The sequence below is a fragment of the Petaurus breviceps genome, unplaced genomic scaffold (genome assembly GCF_028583685.1).
Source record: "Petaurus breviceps papuanus isolate PSGF00001 unplaced genomic scaffold, PetGlider_PUasm1.0 140, whole genome shotgun sequence".
Classification (NCBI taxonomy): domain Eukaryota; kingdom Metazoa; phylum Chordata; class Mammalia; order Diprotodontia; family Petauridae; genus Petaurus; species Petaurus breviceps.
The window spans coordinates 24,071,467-24,097,060 of record NW_027185698.1 but is presented as its reverse complement, the minus strand read 5'-3'; the positions used below and the strand labels follow the sequence as shown (position 1 = coordinate 24,097,060).

At 37.6% G+C, this 25,594-nt stretch overlaps 1 long non-coding RNA gene across 7 annotated transcripts in view; it reads left to right on the top strand.

The window, feature by feature from the left end:
- Positions 1-25,594, top strand: part of LOC138147043 (uncharacterized) — a 435,949-nt gene that overhangs the window by 243,167 nt on the left and 167,188 nt on the right. For 2 of the 7 annotated variants that reach the window (XR_011164693.1, XR_011164692.1), the window contains one exon: positions 7,727-8,415. The exons of the other annotated variants lie outside the window; for them this stretch is intronic. This is a non-coding gene — a long non-coding RNA (uncharacterized lncRNA). Of the gene's footprint in view, positions 1-7,726; positions 8,416-25,594 lie in introns of those variants that run through there. 7 annotated transcript variants of the gene reach the window in all.

The following is a 25,594-nucleotide window of genomic DNA, read 5'->3' as shown; positions in this document are numbered from 1 at the left end:
AACTGTTCATGACAAATGAAACCAATGTGAAATTTTAGCTCATGGTGAACCAGGAGTTGCATGATTTCTGTCCCCATGACATTTTTTTGCACATGCCAGCATTTAACTGTGGTGAAAGATACAGGCTAATGTGAATATTTTGTGAGACTGAAGCACTTCAAAATGCTAAGTGGTTGGAGAGGCACCTTGGGTATGTCTACAGGGGGAAGTTAAGATAATTATTGGAGTGATTGGGACAAAACAAATCATCAAAGTGCTATTGAAGAGAGGTAGTGTGGTGAGTAGGGACAACATAGTGTCACAATGCATAGAACTCCAGGCCTGGAGTCAGGGAGACTCATCTCCTTGAGTTCAAATCTAGCTTCAGATACTTACTAGCAATGTGACCCTGGGCAAGTCAAGTCACTTAACCCTGTTTGCCTTATTTTTCTCATCTGCTTAAAAAAAAAAAATTTGAGCTGGAGAAGAAAATGGCAAACCACCCCAGTATGTTTTTTTTTTTTTGGCTTTTTGGAGGGCAATTGGGGTTAAGTGACTTGCCCAAGGTCACTTTGTGTTAAGTGACTGAAGCTGCATTCAGGTCCTCCTGGCTCCAGGGCCAGTACTCTACTCACTGTGCCACTTAGCCACCCCCCACCCCAGTATGTTTGCCAAGAAAATCCCAAACGGGGTCACGAAGAGTTGGGCAGGGCTGACTTGATAACAACAATAGCAACAAGAAGTATGGAAAAGAGAAAGGTGTACTAGACTTGGAGTCAGGAGGAGCTGGGTTGAAATGCTGCCTCTGACACTTGTTAGCTGAGTAATAATTAGTAAATCACTTATGTTTTCTGAATCCTTTCTTATCTGTAAGACAGGAATGGGCAACCCTCACAAGACTGTTAGGATCAAATGAGATGTGCTCTACAAAATCATAGATGTTAACTATGATATTAAAGAGAAAGGGATTTGGGTATCTTAGCTGGATTTGTTATCTATACCATTCATTTTTTTTCATCTCCATCTCCATTTACATGGGCAGATTGACTTTATACAACCACTCCACTTTTCAAGTCATAGATGGCTCTCCATTGAGTACCAGATCAAGTCCTTAGACTTACAGTCTGGCTTCAATCTATTTTTTTTTTAAAGCAATCGGGGTTAAGTAACTTGCTTAAGATTACGTGGCCAGTTATTTCTGGGTGTGGTGCTGAGTATCTGAGCCCGGATTTGATCCAGGTCATCCCGACACTGGAGCTGGTGATCATATTCGCTGAGCCACCTGGCCGCCCCTAAGCAATCGGGGTTAAGTAACTTGCTCAAGGTTACACGGCCAGGTGTTTCTGGGTGGGTGCTAAGTGTCTGAGCCCGGGATTCGATCTCCAGGTCATCCCAACACTGGAGCCGGTACTCTTACTCGCTGTGCTACCTGGCCGCCCCCTTCAATCTATTTTTAAAGCATTATCTCACACTTTTTTCCTCTGTTGTAACAACTTATATTTCCCCAAACCTCTACTACAATTTCCCACCTTTCTTTATGTTCACGTTGGTCCTTGTGCCTGGAATGTTCTCTCCGCACTATCTTATCTGTCCTTCAAGGCCTGTCTCCAAATGCTACATCTTCTATAAAGCTTACTGTTTCTCCTAGGATGGAATCAACCTCACTCAGGTCTGATCTCAGAGCACTTCATGCATGTCTTATACACTTTATTGTTTTTAAACTTGTTCTACATTTGTGTCATCAACTTTCTCTCACCAGAAGGTCCACCAGATGAATGTAAGACCTCTTCCCTGCTACCCTGGTTCATGCTACTTTTCGGGGTAATATTAGAAAGAATGCTTTAAAGGACCAAGCTGCATCAATTGACACAGTGGATTTGCACCTACTAGAGATAGTAGGATGAAAAATCTCCATGTAATTATTTGTATTTAAAGTACTTTTGCACTGATAGGAAAAATTATAGTAATTTACAGTAACAAGAATTATTTTAAAAATTCTTGAATATCACCTAGTGCTAATATCTGAATCTACAGCTGTGACTCCCACTACTGTACCTCTGTGCCAGATAACATGAATTCTACACAAAAGCCTCTTAATGAAACATTATAGCAAAGAAATGACAAGAAATGGAACTAGCAAGCCCACGTTCTCTCCTCTCATACTTAGATAGGTTTCACAGCAGAAATAATTAGCACGTTAGAAAAACCTGAATCTATGGTGATGTATCTCAAAAAAAAAAAAAAACTGAGAGAATAACAGGTTTACAATACAAAAATAATGAAGCAAAGGACAATTTGGAAGAAAAGAAGTCAAAAGGCAATACTGTTAAAAGAATATATGATCTCTACACTAGTGAAAGCATTGACCTTGAAGACAAGGATGTAGAATCAACTTTAACGAAACATCTCCCAGAAGAACATTACAAATTGAAAAACCCAAATGTCATAATGTAAGAAATAATGATGAAAACTTCCCAGAAACTTCTGAATATACAAAATCACCTACAGATGGAAATTCCTACTCTTTAAATTACATGATAAATAGTGGTTAAATTTAACAGGTCCAATGACAAGTAACAAATTCTTCAAACAGCCAGGTGAAAGATTTTTAAACATAAATGAAAGGTAATTTGAATGACACATGACTATTCTGGACCCCTCAATACAAAATTGGTCAGAGGATATGAAAAAAACAGTTTAAAAATTTTTTTGAGGGGCAGCCAGGTAGCACAGTGAATAGAGCACCAGCCTTGAAGTCAGGAGGACCTGAGTTCAAATGTGGCCTCAGACACTTAACACAAAAAAACTAGCCATGTGACTTTGGGCAAGTCACTTAACCCTAATTAACCTCTAAAAAGCAAAAAAACAAACAAAACAATTTTTTTTAAAGCAATCGGGGTTAAGTAACTTGCTCAAGGTTACACGGCCAGGTGTTTCTGGGTGGGTGCTAAGAGTCTGAGCCTGGATTTGATCCCCAGATCATCCCAACACTGGAGCCGGTGCTCTTACTCGCTGTGCTACCTGGTCGCCCCCCCCCCCAATTATTTTTTGAACATAAAAATACCCTAAAAAGATCATTTCTAAATATGCAACAGGGCCAAAAAAGAGGACAATCCTTATGAAACCATAAATTTCCATTCTACATTCATTTTTTAAAAGTCTGTAATACATTTCACAATCACTTTGAACACTGTCCTCTTTGTTACCTTCTGAACTTCCTTCTCTTTTCTTCTAGACATTTAAAAGTGCTTTAGTGGCCCACTTTTAAAAATCAGCATCATTAACCCCACTTCTCTGTCTTCTGCCAGTCTCCCTTCCAATGAAGAAAATATAATTAAATAATTTTAAAATGTCAGTATAGTCAAGTAGTAACCACGTCCAAAAATGGGTCTTTTTTTGCACTTTGGGTCCATTATCTTTCAGAAAGTAGGTTATATGCTTCATCACAGATGCTATGAAGACATAGTTGATCATTTCATGGGTCATGGATTTCTAAAGTCTTTGGAGTTATTTCTTTATAGTGACATTGTTCTTGTATAAAGTGTTCCCTTGGTTCTGCTCACTTCCCTCTGCATCAGTCTGTATTACCAGGATTCTCTGCAATCTTCTGCTTCACTGTTTTTTACAACACAGTAATATTCCATTACATTTATGTACCACAACTTGTTTAATTCTCTGTTTCATTAAAGTCCATTAGACTGTGAGCTCCTTGAGGTCAGCGACTGACTTTTGCTCATGTGAGGATCACATGAGATAATATTTTATAGGTACTTAGTAAATGCTTGTTTCTCTCCTTTTCATTTGGTATTAGGATTCCCTGAAACTTTGAGGTTCATAGCTTTAAGGTCCTCTGTGGTATTTCAGGAAATGATGCTAAATCCCTGAGATGCCCCTCTCCTGTTGCCTGTAGGTTGCTGACTGGTGTTTTGTGCAGTTCTGGGAATGGCATATAGCTTCTCATTGGATTTCTTGAGCATTGTTTGGTTGGGTGAGAATTTCAGGTTTTTTATAGAATAGACTTGTTATTAGCAATACCACTAGAACACAGAAGGGGAAGGATGCAGGGAAAATGTAGGTGATGTAAAAACAAAAGATATAAATGAAAAAAAAAACATGGATAAAAATCAATGGAACCTTTTAGAGGAAAGAGTTCTACACTCAGAATCAGGAGACTTGGGTGACCATTCTGCCACCAACAAATTGTGAGATCTTGGGCACGTCACTCAAGAAACAACTACCACTACAAACATTTATTGAATAAACATTTACTGTGTGCAGAGTACTGTGCTAGGTGATGACAATGATGATGATATAAAGTTGAGATAAGACATGATCCTTTCAAGTAATTTAGAAATCTTATAGGGCTATATGATCTATCTGTTCATATCCCTATAATCATAATATATGCATTAAGTCCATTAAGGAAGTGAAAAGCATTTTTGTATGGGACCTGGGAGGGAGAGATGGTTAACTAGTTGGAGGAGAGAGAGAGAAAGCTCTGTGATCAAAGTAGCATTTAAGTTGTTCTTTGAAGACTGAGTAGAAGTTTACTAGAGGATGAAAGAAGAAAAGACATTCCTATGTACGTCTCCGTTTTGTCATCTGTGAAACAAAATGGCTGGACTAGATTATCTCAAAGGTCACATTTATCTAGCCCAGGAAATAATTCTATGATTCAGTGTTGTAGTGTAGGGGAGGCAGGGAGCTGAGGAAAGAAGCCTAGTGCACACAAATTTTTTACATGGACTTGTTCAGTTTTTTCAGTCATGTCTGACTCTTTGTGATAAAGATACTGGAGTGGTTTATCATTTCCTTCTCCAGTTCACTTTATATATGAGGAAACTGAGGCAAATAGGGTTGAGTGACTTACCTAGGGTCACACAGCTAGTAAGTGTCTGAGACTGGATTTGAACTCAGGAAAAATGAGACTTTTTGACTCCAGATCCAGTACTCTATCCATTGTGCAACCTAGCTATACCTTTTACTCATTCAATGCTTGCTAAATTAAAATTTAAGAATTTTTGCAAAAACATATTAGAGTAGGTACTTCCTCAGTGAAAACGTTCCAGAGTGGTCAGTCCGAAGCCCACTGACCAAATATCCTCAGAGGTGATTATGTTTTTCTAGTTGAAAGAATGGGGACTTCCAAGTATTTAGAGGCTGAGTGGTAACATTGGAGATGAGCAGATTCTCTAATCATAGATATTGCCTCTTTCCTCCCTGAGCTGCCAGTGAAAAGGGATGTTTGTGCCAGCTTGTAGAACATTCCTAATAGCATGAACTATCATCAAATCACAGTCGTGTGCCTCCATACTATGGCATTTGTAGCCATTTGGGTATACTGCTTGGCTGAGCTCTATTGATTTCTTATGAAAAGGAGACAAAAAGTGTTTTATTCAGTGCTGTGCATATTTGAAGGAAAGTCTATTTATTAAACCAATTAGCCTTCGGGAAGAAGCACCTTCTTTGAGCCCCCTTTTAAAAAAAAAGTATTTCTTTTTTTTTAAAGTAAGTTTTTATTGTTTTCTGTTTCTTATAGCATCATAATTGTCCCTAATGATCTTCCTCTTCCCCCTCCCAGAGACTTGCCTTGTATAACAAATAGTATTTTTAAAGAGAAAAAAATCACCGCAATTGACCGATAAATTGAAAGTCTGAAAACACTTACAATGCGTAGCACCCAAGAACCTCCCTCCTCTCCAAAGGGGTGGGTTGAATGATATGTTGAAAAACATTTCTTAGCCGAGTAACAGAAAAATCACTGGAAGTCCTGGAGAAGAAATATTGAAACATACCTCCTGCCTAGTGGTAAAGAGGTAGGGAATTGGAGAAAAAAAAATTTTATGTCAGTCAGAAGTGGTCACTGTATCAGATGATTATGCTTAATTATTTTTCTTTGCCCCAGGGAGGGTTCAGTCTAGATAAGTGTTAAGTTGAAATGACTGTGATACAAAGACAAAAGGCAATAAAAATTTTAAAAAAGAGAAAAACAATTCTTAAACAAACTCATCGCCCAGTGTGTGAAACTGGTCGCTGTTTCCTCTGCCCCCTACCTTGCTAGTGTCTCCCTGGCTGAAGTTACTTTCCTTTTGCGTTGTATATAGCCTTTATGTAAATGGTTGTTTCCCTGTTGTCTCTCCTCCTATTAGAATGTGAACTCTTTGAGGGAAAGACTTTCTTTGTCTTCTCAGAGCTTGGCACAGTGCCTGGCATGTTATAAATGCTTAATAACTGCTTTTTAACTGACTAAAACCAATGTCCAATTCAACTTCCTTGTTAGGTTTACACTTGGAGGCTCAAAATGTCAAGGATGTGGGTGGGAAGTATGCCTTATGTCTGTTGCCTAGCATCAGTGAGTCTGAGCCCATGTATCTTGGCACCTACTGCAAACTGCTAGGGAACATGCCTGGGTGTAATTGTCACTGGGTGCACCTTTTTTCTACTTGAGAATTTTGAATGAAAGTCTCTCATAACCGAAGGCTACTGGGATGCAATACAGGAAACTGGTACTGTTGTAGTAACATCATCTGTTATTTCTTATTCTTTGCCCTTTGACTATCTTACATATACCTTCTTCCATACCTGTCTTCAATGAGATCTTTTATACAACTTCTTGAGTATCAATCATTGTTGGTAATAATCATAGGTTATAGTTCTTTCCATTGCCCTTTGGGGTGGTTATGGTTTTAATTCTTTTCTTATAGAATCAAAATCATGGTATTCCAAGATTTGTAGCCATATAATATGTGATACAAATATATCAGGCAGAATATTAGGTTTAAAATATGCTTATTTTTTGTCAGCAACCTGAGTTCATGATAGGTGCTACATAATTTCCTAGATGTCATTCTCTTCTTTTTCAGTTATGGCTGAGGCTCCTCATTCATCTGCAGGACTTGTCCTAGTTTGTATACATATATTTGCACACACACATACATACATGTCTGTGTATTCATTCAAATAGACCTGCAATCTCATTTATTTGGAAGTTCCCTCCAATGATATAGATCATTACCCATCCATGCCGACCCATTGCAGGGGCCTCTTCTCCATGTCCTCCCTCAAGTTCTTCCAATATTCTGGAGGCCTTCAATTTCTTCAGATATCAAAGCATCCTGGCTGCCTGTTTCTCATCCTCTCACTGTTTAAGGGGGAAGGGAACAAGCATTTATTAAGCACCTACTATGTACCAGGCACTGTCCTAAGCGTTTTACAAGTATTATCTTATTTGATCCTTAAAACAACTTTATGAAATAGGTGCTATTATTATCACCATTTTACAGAAGCTCAGGTTAAGTAACTTGCCCATAGTCACACACCTAATAAATGTCTAAGTCCAGACACTTTAAACTCAGGTTTTCCTGATTCTAGGCCCAGTGCTTTGTCCACTGTGCCATCTAACTGCCCCAAACCAGCTCATTTATTTCCTTGTCATGTATTTTCTAGATAGCATCTTTTACTTCTGATCTTCTTCCAACTTCCTCATTGGTTATATTTCCCAGCCTTCCCACACCCACCAAACACCTCTCCATTGTCCTTTGTGTGAAATTAATTTTTTAACTTCATGTGTTGCTGCCACACAGCAAGCTTGGAAGAATGTTGGTATTATAAGGATGGGCCTCTGCTTCCATGGAAAGCTTGTATTCATTAAAGAAGTTTTGCAATTTCCTGGAGGCAGTTATGCCCATTCTCCTCTTCCTGTTCAATTCTGGGCTCAAAACATTGTCTAATCGAATCTCTTTTCCAGACTTACATGCTGATTTGTATTTGGAAAATAAACATTCTTCATCCATTTGGTATTTCCTGTGTGGATGGACAGGCCAAACTCTTGGATATTCATACATCTCTTCCAGAAGATTCTGCTTGTTCCAGGGCTTGATGCCATCAAAATAATGTCATCTTCAAACAAGCATCTGAAGGACCTCACCATCTGTGGAGAAACCCTGTTTAACTTGGACTTTGTGGTGGATACTCTCTGTCACAGGGTGAAAACGTTCAGTGAGCTTATATTTCCTTTTCTGCCTTGTCTAAAGTTTATTATTGGAGGGCTATGGAACCATATTATTTTTATTGTTATATTTCAAGGAAACTTGATTCTGCAGATGAGACACCGTATTGAAAAAGAGGCTTTAGTGAAGTATATTATTTAAATGCTTTTGAATAAGCAGCAAATAATAAACACTATGTAATCTTATATTCTCCAAATCTTTTATTCAGTTACATAAGATATGGTACATTGTTGAATATTTGTTTGTGAATGCCTGCTTATTCCCTACTGATAGATTCATCAATGATGCCTTTTATTTTTATATAAATGACTCCATAAATTCCTCCTCTGATGCCTCATCATGGTGTGGAGGTGGCCTTGGATTTTTGAAGAGTATGTATGTCAGAATTAAATATGAGCTCTAGAGATTTCTGCCATATTGGAAAATGTTTGAGTATGACTGGTGGCAGATTAAGTGTGCTTTCCAGGGACCAGTCTAGATAAATACCCAGAGGCCCATCACTAGTGGTCTGGCTTCTTGGTGATTAATTTTTGGCTATGATAACCCACAGGGGGAAGAAAGATAAATATAAAGTGGTCCTTAGTTTCATGTGACCCCTTTATACTTCTTCAGTATAAGAAAAAGGGGCAGAGGAAGTTAAGGATCACATACTTTTTACACTTTTTCAATGACCTATGAGGGGACACATCATTGGAGAAACTGAATCAAATCTCTCTCGATAATTTTTTTTTTTTGCTTTTTGGTGGGCAGTTGGGGTTAAGTGACTTGCCCAAGCTCACATGGCTAGTTTTTGTGTTGTGTCTAAGGCTGGATTTGAACTCAGGTCCTCCTGACTTCAGGGCCAGTTCTCTATTCACTGAGCCACCTAGCTGCCCCATGACATTATTGCTATGGTGGAAATCAGAAGAAGGAAGGAAGTTGCAGGTAAGTGGGTTACAATTATTTTTTGGAATCGATTTTATTGGATGTCTGAAATAAAACACTATTTCATGGGCTACCTCTGTAGAATTAATGATAAAAGTTTTCAAAAAGCTACCCTGAAAATAACTGAAACTTGAGCATCCACATTGATTCTTTTGGATGAAGAAGTCAAGACATTTTATGAAGAACTTACTAATACCATCCAAGTTGGATCAATATGCCTTTGATACTTGGAGACTTCAATGAAAAAGTAAAGTTGGCAAGAAATATCTGGGAAAATATGCTTCAGGGAAAAAGAATGAGAGGCCAATGCTTTGTAAATTGTGCAGAAGAGTGATGCCATTATATCATGAGAACATTCTTTGAGAAAAGAATTGGACATACTGTATTTCATATAACATTGCAAAAAATGAAATCGATTTTTTCCTACACTACCTTTATGTCACTAAAGGGCCCATTTGACTTTTACATGATACCATACTTCTTTGACTTAAATTCACAGCAAGAAAACTGAGAAAATCTCACCGCTGGACATTCTAGTTGGTTGGCACAACTTACCTAAACTTATAAGCATGTTGACTGTAGTGGATGAGAAGAAAGCTTTGTTAAAAGAAGAAAATAATTACAACAATTCTACACAAAAAACCCAAATCATAATAAATATATTTATATTTATTGTGTATAGTGGAGTAGAGTGGAGTATGAGCATTGGCATGTTGGCCCTGGCTCACAAGAATGAATTGTTAAATTTTCAGCATGAACATTTATGCCTTGAAAATCAGCAAATGATACAAATCCGAGCTTGATTTATTGTTTTGTTGATTGTCTAGACTTAAAAAGGGGATGGATAAAATGTTAATAATTCAGACCAAACTAAAAAATGTACCTTTCACTCATTCTTCACAACCCCTCCCCCAGTTGATTGTTAAACATTTACCAGCACATCCCTGTGTAGGGGACTTGCCTGGGAGGTAGAAGGCTTTGATTCCAATCTCTGGTCACCCTCCAATGGATGTACTGTGCTTCTTCAATGAGCCTTAAAGTTCTCCAAACAGAGTACAATACCTCACACGTCTGACCATCACAGAGTGGAGCCCTTCTCTTGATCTGGCAATCACAAGTCTATTAGTACAGACTGACATTGCAATAACTTCTGTTTCTTTCTTTTTTTAAATGGGAGTTTGTGGCTAATATGTCCCTCTCATGCGAACTGCTGTCAGGGCAGGTCTCTCTCATCCCATAACTGTGCAATTGATTTTCTTAGCCCAAACTCAGGTCATTATAATTATTCCTCTTAAAGTTTTATCATGTTAGTTTTGGCTTTGACTTTCTGTTAGATATTTTAGCATTCCGACTCATTAATCACCAGAGGCTTCTATATTTAGATTACTAGCTGTTAAATTAATGTTTGTACAGGTTTAAAAACTGTATGATTTTGAGTCCCCCTTCCCCACTGTTTTTTCACTGTATCACTGCCAAAGTAGAAAATAAGGTATATTTACATACAGAAGGCTACTTTGTATTATTATTCGTGTCATTGGTCTTTATGGCCAAATAATTCATCAGCTGGTATTCACCCTACTCTCCAAATTTAGTTAGGTTGGGTTTGGGATGCCAGCTATTGTCCTTTGATTACTCTATATGCAAATCCATTCTGTTTTGGTATAAATTGCCAGAGCTACATTTCATTGGCATGAGTCAAAAAAACAGAGTCACCATCAGGCTATGTATCAGAATAAGAATTTTATGGAGGGAAAACATGGGAAACTTTGTAAATTCACATGTAGACCGTGGACAAAGTTCATTCTCATACTTGTTGTGTCATTTCAGTTTCAGTATATTTATTCAGGGAGGAACTTAGACAGGAATTACTGATTGGAATCAGCATATCATTGGGATCACGAATTCATTTGAAGATCATATTATAGATTTCTAGATAGGCACCAAATACCTCCTTAGTCTGTTTTATTAGGTTTATTTCTTTGGAACAACGTTAATTCTTCCACTTTCATATGCTAGTCATGAAGCCTATTCTATCAATAATGCTCAGGTTTTAAACTCTGGTATACCTTTTGACTCTTCATAACCTATCACTCATGTCGAGAATTTTTTCTTTCTTCATTTCTGGCTTCTCTTTCACTTCCTCTTTGGCTTCCTTCTCTCACCTGACACTTCACCTTCTACAAGAAACCTTTCCCAGTCTCCTCAATTCTTGTGCCTTCCCTCTAGGATTAGCTCCGATTTATCCTGTCCATTCCTTGTTTGTACATGGTTGTGTTTTGTTTTTTTTACACATTATCTTCTCCATTAGACACAAAGAACCTAGACTGTTTTGGCCTTTCTTTTTATCTTTAGCACTGATGAGCACAGTGCTGGAATGATAAATGTTTATTGACTGACTGACTCCAAGAAATGTTTGTCCAGAAACTGAAGTACTTTCAGAGTTGCAGAAAATGGGTCTAAGAATTACCCTTCTTGCCTATAACATTGCCTATAAACATTAGTTGAGCTGTCAGCCCTCAGTGGGAAAACTCTGTCTGGAAACCAGTGAGTTGATACACTTCTGGAGGAATTCAACTACATTTATACCAACATTCTCAGTGAAAATGAAACCAGAAAATAAAATAAAGGCACTAAGTGGAAGGATGGTTCATAGGTTTTCCATGGAGAGAGGAGAAAGGAAGTTGGCAAAATGTGTTCAATCATAAGCCATGCAGCAATGAGAAATATGATTTCACAAGACACAATGGCTGGTATATAGTAGGTACTTCATAAATGCTTTATTATTGATTGGCATTTGGTTTTCTTACTTTGTAGTGGTTATGATGAGTGTAAACAAATAGAGGAAGAAGAAGATAATAATTTCCAAAATGTAATTTAAAAAAACCTAAGACCAATCTCCTAAGAGTTTGGCAGCAAAGGTAAATCTTTGGGTTTTAAACAGTTCTACATCCCAACTCCCTTCAATTAAACCATACATTAATTTTTTTCATAAACCAGAATCTCAGTAATTGACTTAATGTTTTGGCTAATGTAATAGGTGAGCACAAAATAATCCACTTCTTCAAAACATGACATGCTGCACAATGGGCCTTTTGTGTCTTATCTTACATCCGTCATATCTGAAGATAGACTTTACTTTGAAAAGTATCCTGTTTACTGTTGTGTGAACTGCTCAATATGTTTTTAATCTATGAACATGGAAGTTAAGGACACTGAGCCCCGGAGAGAGGATTCAGTTGGCTCTGTAGTTATCTGTATGTTTAGAAATACTGATTGGGAAAGAATAGGAAACATGATATTTTAAATGAAGCACTTTCACTATTGTCCTACTTCTCAGATTGCCATTCCAAGGTCTTCCACAAAATGACTTCAACATTACCTCCCACTCCTTGGCTTTATGCACCCTACCAACTCCAGGCAGACTGGTCCATTTGCCATTCCTTCAGCACACCCAGCATATCTGTTACTGTGTTGTATCCAGGCCTTTACTTGCATGGTTCCTCAAGTCTCAAATGCTCTCCACATCTCCTGCTGTTAGAACCTTCCCCATCCTTCCAAGTCAGGTTCAAATGCCATTTCCTTCAAGAAGCTCTTTTTCTCATCGGAAAGTGATTTTTCCCTCCTGTGAACTCTGATGATTTCTATCTTATATTTCTCTTACATACCTATAACTTACATTTAAAGGTTTATAGAGCATCCGATCCACCTCCCAACCCTGAAATAGGTAGGTCAGTGAAAGTATTTTGATCCCCATTTTAAAGATGAGGAAATGAAGGTTCCTAAAGATTCAGTAACTGGCCCAAGTCTTAGAACTAGTAAGTGAATTTCAACATGGGGCCTCTGAGTCCAAACCTAATATGTTTCTATACCAAAACTTATCACTTACTGCTTTTAGAGTAATTTCTTGTATTCTTCTAATATCCTTCTAATTTCTTGTATTTTTCTAATATATTTCTTGTATTAGAGTAATTTGTGTTCATATAGACGGTACCTTATTTGTGGGTTAGAGTCCATTTTTGTGATGCCCATAGTACTTTGCCCATGCCATAAGCATGATAGGAACGTAATAAATACTTGTCAGTAATTAATTCAGTTATATATGAGAATATATCACTTTTCCCTTTCTGTACTGGTTATATGGCACTCCACAATAGAAGATGAGAAAATGATAGATATATAAATTATAGTAGTATATGGGCATGTAGAGTTGTGGACTATAGCTCAGAATCATGGTCAGGGTTGGAAATGTAGATTTGTATGTAATCAGCATAGAGGGGATAGTTGAAAAGATGACACTCAAGAGGGTTAAAGAAAAAAACTTGATTGTCTTCACAGTGTTGCTAAGGTCTGGTTCTGCTTTGGGAGCTTTAAAATCAAGGAGGTAGCATGAAACCTTGATGTCTTTTGTTTTCCCATCATCTTTTACTCATCTTTGCGATACTCATTTTTTAAAATTCAGGGATGAATCATTTGCATTTGACAAAGTACCTTTGACTGGTGTCAATCTATCAGCACTTAACCACCAAGCATATTTCCTACCTCTCAAAAGCTTGGGCAATATGAATGCCTCTCTTATTGAATCTCCACCGCGAATTTTGCAGAGGAATCCCAAATAATTTGATTTAGAGATGGAAAGGTTCTTAGAATACCTTCCTTTTCATTGGACAGGTGAAGGAAACTGAAGCCAAAAGAGGTAGAGTGAGTTTCCCAAGGTCATGGAGGTTGAAAGTAAAAACACTTAGAATTCACCATCAAGGCTCTGTGCTATTTCTCCTAAATCAAGATACAGGTCATACCTTGTGTCAGGTGGTGAGGTGGCTGCAATGTAGGACTGTCTAAGATTTCACTTCTACTTGGCACTGTCCAGTGGAGGAGGTCCTTTGATGTTAGATGGTGAGAACTGATTCTTAGATCCCTAGGTTAGGGAATGTCAACTCATTAAAGAATTTGAGTTTAAGGGAAACTTCTTTCAATCTGTATTGCTCTAGGTGTATACTTATGAAATAGTCTTCTAATTCTGTAATTTGTTCTCCCAAGAATGGTCTAGCAGATAGTGCCCTATGGAGGAGGTGACATTATACCTTGCCAGTTATACTTTTCAGCATAAATTAGTAAATTGCCATGTCTTCATAGCTTGATCCCAAGTGGCCTGACCAGGGTGTCATCCAACAATCAGTCAATCTCTGTCTCTGTCTCTCTCCTCTCAGTTTTTGTGTCTGTCTTTGCCTCTTTTTCTGTCTCTTTGCTCAGCATAAATTAGTAAACTGCCATGTCTTCATAGCTTGATGCCAAGTGGCCTGACCAGAGTGTCATCCAACAATCAGTCAATCTTTGTCTCTGTCTCTCTCCTCTCAGTTTTTTGTGTCTGTCTTTGCCTCTGTTTCTGTCTCTCTGCTCTTTTTCTCTCTGTCTCTGTCATTCTCTCTGTGTCTCTGTCTTTTGGTCTTGTGTCTCTCTCTGTCTCACTGTGTCATCACCTCACATCTTACATCTCTGTCAAATTTTAGACTGGCAGTCTTGACTTTAGCAATGGAGATTATAATGAAGAAAAAGCGAATTCTTACCTTCGTTTCCTTAAAATTTCTTATCGCTTTAGCTATTTTTTGGCACACATGGGATGCATTGCAAAGGAAGACAGAAGAAACTTCTCAGGCCAGGGTCCAGGAGGAAACATGATATGGTGGGAATAATGCTGGAGTTTTTAGCCAAGGAACCCTGGTTGTGGATTTTTGCTTTTACTTATTTTCTGTGAGACGTTGGGTAAATCACTTAACCACTCTCAGCCTTAATTTCTTCACCTGAAAAAGGAGGGAATTGAATGATATCTAAGGGTCCTCTCAGTTCTAAATCTATGCTCCTGTGAATGATCCTTTGAAGATATAGTACATGAACTTGGACCGCATGAAACAGTATAGCATACTTTGGGAACAGCAGAGAGGAGAGTGCCTTGATAAATGTAGATCTGAGGTTAATAGTATTTCACAAAGGAATTGTTCCCAGAAGCTCCCCCTTTTATTTATTTTGGTAGATGCAGTTTTTCAGTACTAAAAAGGTCATGTGGTAGAGTGACTGTTAGAAATACTGGAATGGGAATGAGATAGGCTCTGGGTTAGATTAGATTATTCAAGTTTCTCCCAATTCTAAGAATCTACCATTCTTTATGTTTTAGCTCTGACATTTAACAGTTATATAACTTGGAGGGTAAATCACTTGGCGACTTATAAAAGTAGCAAGCCTCAATTTGCCTCATCTGTAAAATAAGCATACATTTACTTATACTACCCACCTGCTAATGTTATTATGATTGATTAAAGTGGCATGATTTATGTATAAGTCCTTTTTAATTGTCAAGTGCCAAATAATAAATGTGGTTGGGTGTAATTATTATTTTGAGGATGAAATCTCTTGCAAATCTCAGTACCTAGAACTCAGGCTCTCTTATCTTTAGTTGATTAGAACAAATTCTCTAACTTAAAAAAAACCAAATGTATAAGGTGCTATAGGAAGAAAAAATGCTGTAACATGAGGGTTTAAGCTATTATGCTAGCAACCTGAGAATTAGAAATAAATTGACTAAAATTATATCCAGGAGGTGGATTTTGTAAAAATATAATGCAAATTGATTGAAGTCTTTAATTATATAAGACTGAGTTCTTCTGATAAGCCATCTGCTGGGAAAGAGTTGGGGAACAAACATTAGTGTTACTGGAAGGTCATGTAATGAGGAATTTTTCAAGCAAATGGTAGTGTGCCTCATTAGAACAATAAATTTGTAGCTGAAAACCCAGACTGATTTTTGAGATTAAAATAGCAAATTCAGGAGGAATTACATATTTTAACTGTAGACTGGTAGTGTAAGAGTTAATCCATCTGAAGAATTTCTGTGTTGATTTCTGACAAGGCTTATGATAAGGATCTAGTCTTAAGAGGGGAAATGGGCCAAAGTTCTAAATCCAATGGTTTATGTATTCTGTAAAAGAGTTCTGGAAATACTTATCATGAACTTGGAGAGAAATCAGGAACAGCTATAAAACTGAAAAGTGAGTTGCACGTTTGGTGAATCAAAAGATTCTTGTACCTTGGGAACCCCAAACATTTAGATATGGACTAAATTACTCATACTGGAAGTTGGGGAGTGGAGAAAGCAGAGTAGTTACCTTAGTAAGGTACAGATAATTTTTTTTTTGCTTCATTTTAGAATTACAGTTAATAAGTGCCAGATTTACTGGCTTGGGAATTTTGGTTATATGGCCTAACCTAATGAATAAAATCAGTTTAACTTAATTGATAATTTAGGGTTGGGACGTAATATAGATACTCTTCAAGAATAAATGACCTATCAGAGACACTGCCGTTGGGCAGTTGTTTTTTTTTGTTGTTGTTGTTGTTTTGTTCAGTTGTGTCTGACTCTTAGTGACTGAATTTGGGATTTTCTTGGTAAAGAAACTAGAAATGCTGGAGTAGTTTACCATTTTCCTCTCCAGCTCATTTTACAGATAAGGAAACTGAGGCAATCAGGGTTAGGTTACTGGACCAGGTTCACATAACTAGTAAGTGTCTGAAGCTGGAGTTTAACTCGTGAAGATAAATTTCACTCATTCCAAGTCCAGTGCTCTGTCTACTGCTCCTCCTAGCTGCCACTGGGCAGGGATTGAACTAAATGACCTCTAAGGTAAATTACAACTTGAAGATTCTATGAGTCTATAATTTAAGCAACTAAAATCAGGACTCCTAGGTCAAGCAGTAGATGAATCTCAGTATTATTCAATGTAGGCAAAGCATCAAGGTCAGAAGATCAGTGCAAAGAGGACATTGTTAAATAGACCATGCCCTATTAAACAGGACAGAATCAGCTTTGGAGGTATCAGGCAAACTAAGGAGAAATTAGAGTGGGAGTTTGTTCTAGACAGGATTGCTGGGGAGAGTGTCTCACTCAGCACCAAAGAATGGGTTCACAACCATGATGACTATTGATTCAAGGACAGAGGCTAATTTATTCCGTATATATTGTTACGAGTAGACAGACAGACGTTGACAGCTCTCTGCTGGGAGCCAGAGGGAGAGATAGAGGAAGGTTCCCTGGTGCCACTCTTAGCTGATTACTGCTAGTCTTGACCCTTCTAACAATTTTAAGATAAGGACTCAGGTCTCTAAACTTGGAGCCTTGATTTGTCTGTGTGTGTGTATGTGAAATTGCAGACAACTATAAAATTATCCTCTTCTCCTTACTTAGGGATGAAAGGATATCCATGGGTATGTTTGTGTTTTTTAAGGGGGAGGGCAGCAATTTTCTGGAGAATCTAAATAGGCCAATTTGTCGTCTGACATGACCTGGTGACCACAGAAATAAAATAGCAGTACTTATTTCTGCAATTTCTTGCTCTCCCCAGAGTCATCTGGAATTAATGTCCCAGGAGATGGGAAATGAAAGGAAATGTGTTTTTCTTGAGATTCTAAAATTTGAATTTCCTGCTGTGAGTTCTTAGTCGTTCAGTTTTTATTGGAGTATGGTGAACTTCTTTAATGATCACCAATGTAACCTCAGCCTGTCTCTAGGACCCCCATGGAGGTGGTTCTCTGAAGAGAGACAGCTTCAAATGTCTTCACAGGGATGATTAAACAATTTAATAATGTCTTATTAAACTTTCCAGTTTTTACTTACGTGGAGGCTTTGTAGTTATAAGAAATTTTACTCACTGAGTAGTTTTTTTTTTCTTAACTTCAAATCTCTGATTTTAGTGGTCAGGATTCCAACTCAGGATTTTTCTGCAGAGAAAAGATTTTGAATTGCCCCCTCTAGGCCAATGGATTGGAAGGACATTTTTCTAGACTATTTTTATCATATGCACTGGGATGGGACTGGGGAGGCATTAGAGCTTGGGTCCAATAAGGTTTGTGAGGGCACACGCCTCTTCTTGCCCTGAACACACTAGGGAAGGAAACTAAACATTCAAAACAAGTACATAGTATATGTTGGATGGTAAAAACCATCTGCCTAGCAGAAAGACCAAAAATAGATTATAGGCCAATTTCCATCTGGCTTGTTACTTTATTGGATTTCAAAGTTTAGGAGATGCTTCTTATTCCTACTTTCTGATAATAATTGATCATGATGATGCTTTTTGAAAGGATCACTCTATTCTGTTAGATCTAGCAAACTGGCTTTTCCTTTAAATATAAACATCGTTAGTATTCAACTGTACACAGGACTAGGCAGGGCAAAGCTCTCGTCCTGTTTCTTCACGAAATCTTCCCTGACTACTCTAGCCCACCATAATCTTTCCTTCTACTCTAATTTTTGTAACACTTGTCTGAACCACTCACATTGTACACCCCCACCCCCACACATATGTGCACAGATATTTATACACACACACACATATACATACACACTCAATTTTCTGAGTACTGGGGTGACATGGTGAGACTACTACATATACACATACATACAATCTATGTGGTATATATGTGTATTATTTCAAAATAAGCAATTTGCTTAAAAAAACTCCTATATACACACATATTATATCTATAATACACATATTTGTTGCATGTGTATTGTAAAAAGACATATATGGATTACATAATAATTACATAATATGGTTTATATGATATGTGTGCACATTATTTGAAAAAGGCAATATATGTATACACATATTTGTGCATATATACATTTCACATATAGTGTACTATAGGTGGATTATATACACACATACATATTTTTGTTATGTGTTGTATATACACAATATACATTGCTCTTTTTTCTATAGGAAAGTACATGTCTATACCTTTGCATTGACTGCCCCCTGGAATGTTCTTGCTTCTCCTCTCCTCTTCTTATGTCTCTCTGGCTATCTAAATCCCACCTTTTGAAGGAGGCCTTTCGAGTCTTCTCAGAGATTGCCTTCAATTATACCATATGTACCTAGTTATTTACTCAGGTGTAGTTAGGTGGCACAGTGGATAGAGTTCTGAGCCTGGAGCCTGAAGACCTCAGTTCAAATCTAGCCACAGACACTAGCTGTATGACCCTGGTCAAGTCACTTAATGCCATTTGCCTCAATTTCCTTATCTCCTGATGACTAGAGGAGAAAAATGACAAACCACTCCAGTATCTTTGCCAAGAAAATCCCAAATGGAATCATGAAGAGTTGGATATCACTGAGGGGACTCAACAAGTTCTTTACCCATTCTATGCCATTAGATTTTGAGCAGCTCCTTGAACACTGGGATAGTTTTTGTCTTTCTTTGTATTTCCAATCCTCAGCACAGTACCTGGCACGAAGTAAGTGATTAATAAATGCTTGGTGACTGTTATAGGATCATAAATGTAGAACTTGAAAAGACTATCCTAGCCTAGGAGTGGGGAACCTGCGGCCTTGAGGCCACATGTGGCTTTCTAGGTGCTTGGGTGTAGCCTTTTAACAAAGTCTAAGCTTTACAGAACAAACCTTTACATTAAGGCAATTTGAAGGGCAGGTAAGAGAGTAAGTCAGAGAGCCAAGATTCAGACTTCAGTGTCTGACTCCAAATCCAGTAAATTTCCACAACATCCTCAAATCTTTGTCTCTCCAAATCTAAATTGTAAGATGTTAGGAAAAAGGGGACCGAGAGGCGGCCAGGTAGCACAGCAAGTAAGAGCACCGGCCCCAGTGTCGGGATGACCTGGGGATTGAATCTGGGCTCAGACACTTAGCACCCACCCAGAAACACCTGGCAATGTAACCTTGAGCAAGTTACTTAAACCCAATTGCTTAGGGGTGGCCAGGTGGCTCAGTGAGTAAGAGCACTGGCCCCAGTGTTGGGATGACCTGGAGATCGAATCCAGGCTCAGATACTTAGCACCACACCCAGAAATAATTGGCCATGTAACCTTGAGCAAGTTACTTTAATTGCTTTAAAAAAAAAAGAAAAAGAAAAAAGGGGACCTAAAACATACGAAATGGTCTCTCTGTCTTTCAGCATCTTCCATAGAACTTGACACACAGTAGTACATCTCTCCTCTCCTTCATTGCCAAATTCCTAGAAAAAGCTGTTTATCCTTGTTTTTCAATCTGGTTTCTGAACTCATGACTCAACTGAAACTATTCTCTCCAATATTCCCAATGCCCAATCTGATGGTCTTCCTTCAATCTTCATGCTTGAGCTCTGATCTGCATTGGACACTGTTGGCCACCCTTTCCTACTTTATACTCTCTCCTAAGATTTCGTGATGTTGTACTTTCCTGTTTCTGCCACAACTGGTCTATTGGCTCCTTCTCAGTCTCTTTTGTTGGCTAATTGCCCAAATCACAACCACTAAGGGTGAGTTTTCCCAAGGCTCTGTCCTAGCCCCTCTACTCTTCTCTTTCTATGATCATTCTTGGTAACTTCAAAAGCTTCTAAGTTTTAATTTTTTATCTCTATTCTGATGACTCTCATGTATATGCCTGGGTCCAGTCTCTCTCTTTTAAAGACCTTCAGAACCTGTCTCAATTTGTCTTTCTAGCCCTATTGGGCATTACTTCCTCTCCTTCACTCTTCAGTACAGCCAAAATGGCCTTCTCCCTGTTCCTCACTAATGACACGTTGCCTCCCATCTTCAGGCTTTGCACTGTATCCCTCATGCCTGAAATACACTTCCTCCTCACTTCCCCCTCATGGAATCTTACTTTTCTTTCCAGAAAGAAAGCTCAAGAGCCATTTACTACATGAAGCCTTTCCTTATTTTCTTAGCTGTTCCTTCCCTCTTTCACAAACTATATTGTATTTGCCTAATTTGATTTTTATCTGCATTTGTTCTCTTTATAGAGAATAAGTACACATTCAAATTATGCTTGTTATTCAGACGTTTCAGTCATGTTTGATTCTTTGTGACCCCATTTTGGGGTTTTCTGGAGTGTTTTGCCATTTCCTTCTCAGAGTTAAGTGACTTACCCAGAGTCACACAGCTAGTAAGTGTCTGGGGCCAGATAGTAACTCTTGAAGATGAGTCTTTCTGACTTTAAACTTTAGACCTGGCACTCTGCACCCCATTAGCATGTAATTCTACCTGGGAGTTTTTTTGGATTTGTATCTCCAGTGCCTAGCACAGTGCCTGGCCTAGAGTAGATGCTAAATACTTTTTGATTGTCAGTAGGTATTTGATAAATATCATTGAATGAATTTCTAAAAGATACTTGAGTTTTAGAGGATTGTCATTCTCCACAACCACTACATTCACCCCCGCCTTTTATAGAATTTTCCATGTTTCTGTAAAAGATTGGATGACTACTTTCATATGTAACTTTGGATCAATGATTGAACGAACCTTAGAATTCATCGACTCAAGGGATTTCAAGTCCTTGTCCTTCATATTGATTTTATAAACCTGTAATTAGATTAATGAGCCTTTTGTAGAGCAACAAAATTTTAGAAAGAAATTGTTAGCACTATCAACCTAAAGCAAATAGGCAATTTGACTTTGAGACTAATGACCTAGTATTTCAAAATTTGTTTTTAACAAATGAGAATAGTGAGATGCAGAGAAGAGAGCATGGCTTGTTATTATCAATTAGAACTAGAAATTATGTTTCTTGACATCCACTTCACAGTGTTTTATGTACTATATCTAGATCAGTATTTTTTCCATTACTCCCAATGGTTTTGTAGGTGGCTAGTTCCAAGGATGCACAAGTACTCGGAAAGCTTTCAACCATCCAAAGTCATAGGATTCACTCAGATGATTAGTTTGGGACCATAGAGTTGGAGACCAACTGGTCCAACTCTTATTTTACAGATGAGGAGAGAAGGGATGTAGATTATCCAAAGGTCACCCAGGGAGTAAGTGGCAGAGTTGGTACTTTAAACCCATATATTCTGAATCCAAATCCAGGGCTCTTGAAATGGATAATTGAAGTACCTACCACCTCATTTTAGCTAATCTTCCCATCCAACTCTTTCTCAGTAAGAGATCTAACTCATCTCAGCTCCCTTTCTAAAGACTTTCATGCTTCTAAGATATACCAATCCACCAGACCTCTTTTTTTTGTTTGTTTGGAAAAAAATTCAGATGAGTCTAGAAAGGTATCTAGACCAATGGTTCTTTATTTTTTGTTTCTCAGGCTACTTTTGGAGGAAGGATAGGGAATGGAGACCCAATGTGTCACCTACTCCACCCACTTCTGTTTCTCAACACACACACACACACACACACATCTCTGGAATTTATGGGACAGATGGCGTAGCTTTTGATGAGACACCAATGAGATAATGTCTGGTTTATATTAAATATCATGTGTCAATTATGAATACATAGCAGAAATAAAGTGTATTATTTATAATAATAAGCATTAATAATCTAACATTGTTGACCACCTGTAGCATCCTTCCAGTTCTCCAGTGTCTCCTGACTACACTTACACAAATTCTTTAGTAACTTGATGGGAGGGTGTGATCTAGGCAGGGTGGCACAAGTAAGAGTACTGGGGGTCAGGTGATTTAGATTTTAGACTTGACCCTGATACTAACTTGCTAGTGACAATCTTACTTGACTACTCAGGACTTCAGTTTTCTTATCATTAAAGGGAGGGGGCTGGAGCAGTTGTTCTCTAAAGGCCCTTCCAACTTAAAAAAAAACAAGATGTTGTTACAGCTCAAATCATGAAGAAAAATAAGGAAGCTCTATGGAATGACTATCATATATTTATCATGTGCATAATTAAAGTTGACTTACTTTCATATGTAAATGACTCTTTGGGGTGGAGTGTGGAGCAGTGTGTATGAAATGTTGGAATCTATCTAATCAGAAACACAAATTCTCCTCTCTTTCAAAGCTTGGATCAAGGCCTGTTTGCTTTGGGAATCTTCATTGCCTAAGTTAGGGAAATACATGTGCGTATTTTAATGTCCAACCTTTAATGTCTGTAGCTGATGATTAATTTATCTACCTCATCTTGTGTGTGTAATATCCTTGAAAAATCCAAGGGAGAGACAAGATGGCTTCTAACAATATAGTTGTAAGCAGCCCTACCCTGAAAGCCCTGGAGGCTTGCAAAATCTCTGAGTTAGAAGGGACCTTAAAGGTTGTTGAGTCCAAGCCAGATCTGAAACAATTGTGTCTATGCTATCACGTGCAAATAATCAGCCACCATCTACTCAAAACCCTATCAGAGAAGAACTTCCCCCTTCCGATGAAGCTCATTTCACTTTTAGACATCTTTGATTGTGAGGTACTTGTTTTCCTTACAGTGAGCTTAAATCTACCTCCCTGAAACTTTTGCCCATTGGTCCTACTATGGTTTGAAGAGGCCAAATAGAGCTATTGTTCTTCCTATTGAGAACCCTCCCAATACTGCGAGAAAAGAATCATATCCTCCCTTACTCTTTTTTTAGATTAAACTGATCAAATATTGTGGGATGGGATACCGTGTTGAGTTGAAACTTTGGGCTAGCAGAAAATTCTTTCTGTTTTTTATTTTTTTATGAGAACTAAAAAAATTGAGTCCTTTAATAAGTAGATGATATAAAAATGAATCTTTGATAATTCATCATCTTGTTGGATATCATGGTGACTGTTCTGATTACCAATGTTTCATATCTAGGACATTATTATGAGCTGAACATGAATTAAGCCTAGAATATGACTTGGGAGTTGATCTTTCTTTTATTCTTTCTTTCCCAAATCACATGCAACTAAATCTTTTATGAATGTACTTGAAGAATTTCAGTAAACTAAAGGTTATTGTTAATTGGGTCAAGTGTATAGTTTTTATTATATAGATCATAGAATCTTACAGCTGGTAAGGAGCTCTGAGATCAGCTTGTCTAGAGAGAGGAAAATTGGTAAAGTGACCATCACAAAGAAGCAGATTCATAGCTAAGTCTCTTGATTTCTGTCTCATCTTCTTTCTGCTGTATCATGACTTTCAAGCCTGTGTCCACTCTACTACACCATGCTACTTCCACAAAATAACTCTCTTCTGTAGATTTTGCCTAGATACTCTTGAACCAAACGTAGGTACTATTAGTTTGGAGAACATATGAATACAGTACCAGAAATTCAATTTGGCTGTCTGTGGAGACTGAATTGTCCAAATGGCCAATTTCCCACATTGAGTTTCATTGAGTTGGTATTGTATTTTTATTTAATAAAAATTAATAATGAATGTTGGCATTCAATATTTTGGAATTTAATCTGTAATCACCCCTGTCAGTTTCAGAAAATAGGGAAGCCTTTTATCTTGCTGAATTCAGAGGATTTCTAGTAAATTGTTAACTTTTTTGGATTTGTGATAAGTTGAGGTTGACTTTGCCTTTTAAAACCTGTCAGTTTCCTACAACTGCTCATTTTCTATCAGTTCCCAAAGAGATAATAATAAAAAAAAAAACACATTGGTAGTCATAGAACAGTTAAAGGAAACTAGTGATTTTTTATGGGACTGGGAAAATGTAGCTGACTTTTTTGTTTTGTTTTTTCAAAAGTTGTGTGTTAAAACCTAGAACACATTGTATCAATCACCTCTTCCCCTGACTTTCTTAAGCCCATATGTTCTTCAGGGGAAATTGAATTCAGCTTTATTTAAGCCTTGAAAAAGTTCTTTGCAAAACTATTGGATGGACAAGAAGAATACTAGGTTTTTAAAGAATAAAACTTAAAGCCTATCATTTGGATAAAGTTCAAGCTGCATTTTTCATCCAGTTGAAAAGAAAGATTGGAATGAGACTTAAAAGTGAATCTTCTTCAACCATTGGTTGCAAAGCAAATAAAACATCATTAGGACACATTCACACTGAATATTTTCAAATAGATTTCAAGAGGCCATTGACTTCATCCATTTTCACCATTCCACAAGCATATTTCTTTTTGCCAAAGCATCTGGGTAGTCTTGCTTTTAAGAACACTTTCTTCTTTTCTTGGTCATGTGTTTTCTTTCCTCTTTGGGAGAAGGAGTTTGTATGTGTATGTCAACCAGTTTGGAGAGCAAGTAAGACAATCAGGCTACGACAGTATACACATGAATTTTCAAGCACACTTTCCCACTTGAGCTGTTTTCCATTCGTTTAAATTGAACACATATTGTAGTCTACTACGTACAAGGTATTAGGGTGGGGGAACAATAAAATGAGCAATTTAATTTAATAAGCATATATTAAGTGCCAATTAATATGCAAAGTATTATGTTAGGGGATGAACACCAATAACCTTTAAGAATCTTACAGTCTACTTGGGGAAATAAGATAAGTGGTAATAATAATTCTAATAATATATCAGTGATTCCAAGTTTCCATCAATAGTGTTACTTCCTTCAGTGGTGAAGAATGCAAATTATTCAGACCTTCTCATCCTCTGTGATTCCGGTTCTTGTCATTCTAGAAATGCTTCATAGAGAATCTACCCAAAGTACTGGAATAATTCTAGGAATTTTAGAAAAAGGTTTTGTGAGTATTAGGACTTTCCATCTGCTATTCTTTACTCTCACTATATGACCAACCACATCCTTTTCTGAATGCATATTTCCTAGATCATCTCTTTTACATAATTTTTATGCATAAGTGGTTTTTGGTAATATACCACAACCTATATCAACTCACTGTGCAAGATATCAGAATTAAAATAGTTCATAGTACACAAGTACTTATTATATAAGTTACAATATGATAAGTTCTACAACAGCTAAGTGACACTCCTAAAGAAATGACCCGTTAATCTGGCCTCAGATACT